Genomic DNA, 327 nt, shown 5'->3' with positions numbered 1-327 from the left:
ATGAGGATGAGGATGAGGATGAGGATGAGGATGAGGATAAGAGGAGGACGAGAATGAGGATGAGGATGAGGATGAGGAAAGGATGAGAACGAGAATGAGGATGAGGATGAGGATAGGATTAGGAAGATAATGAGGATGAGGGTAGGATGGGGATGAGGAAGAGGAAGATAATGAGGACGAGAATGAGGAGGAGTATAGAATGAGGAAGAGGATGAGGATATGATGAGTACAAGAATGAGGACGAGGAGAGGATGAGGATGAGGTTGAGGATAAGATTAGATGGTGAATGAGGATAGGATGAGGACGAGAATGAGAATGAGGACTAAG

Source organism: Lupinus angustifolius, chromosome LG06 (assembly GCF_001865875.1).
Source record: "Lupinus angustifolius cultivar Tanjil chromosome LG06, LupAngTanjil_v1.0, whole genome shotgun sequence".
NCBI lineage: Eukaryota > Viridiplantae > Streptophyta > Magnoliopsida > Fabales > Fabaceae > Lupinus > Lupinus angustifolius.
The sequence above is the reverse complement of the archived record's forward strand: the minus strand, read 5'-3'. Positions refer to the sequence as shown.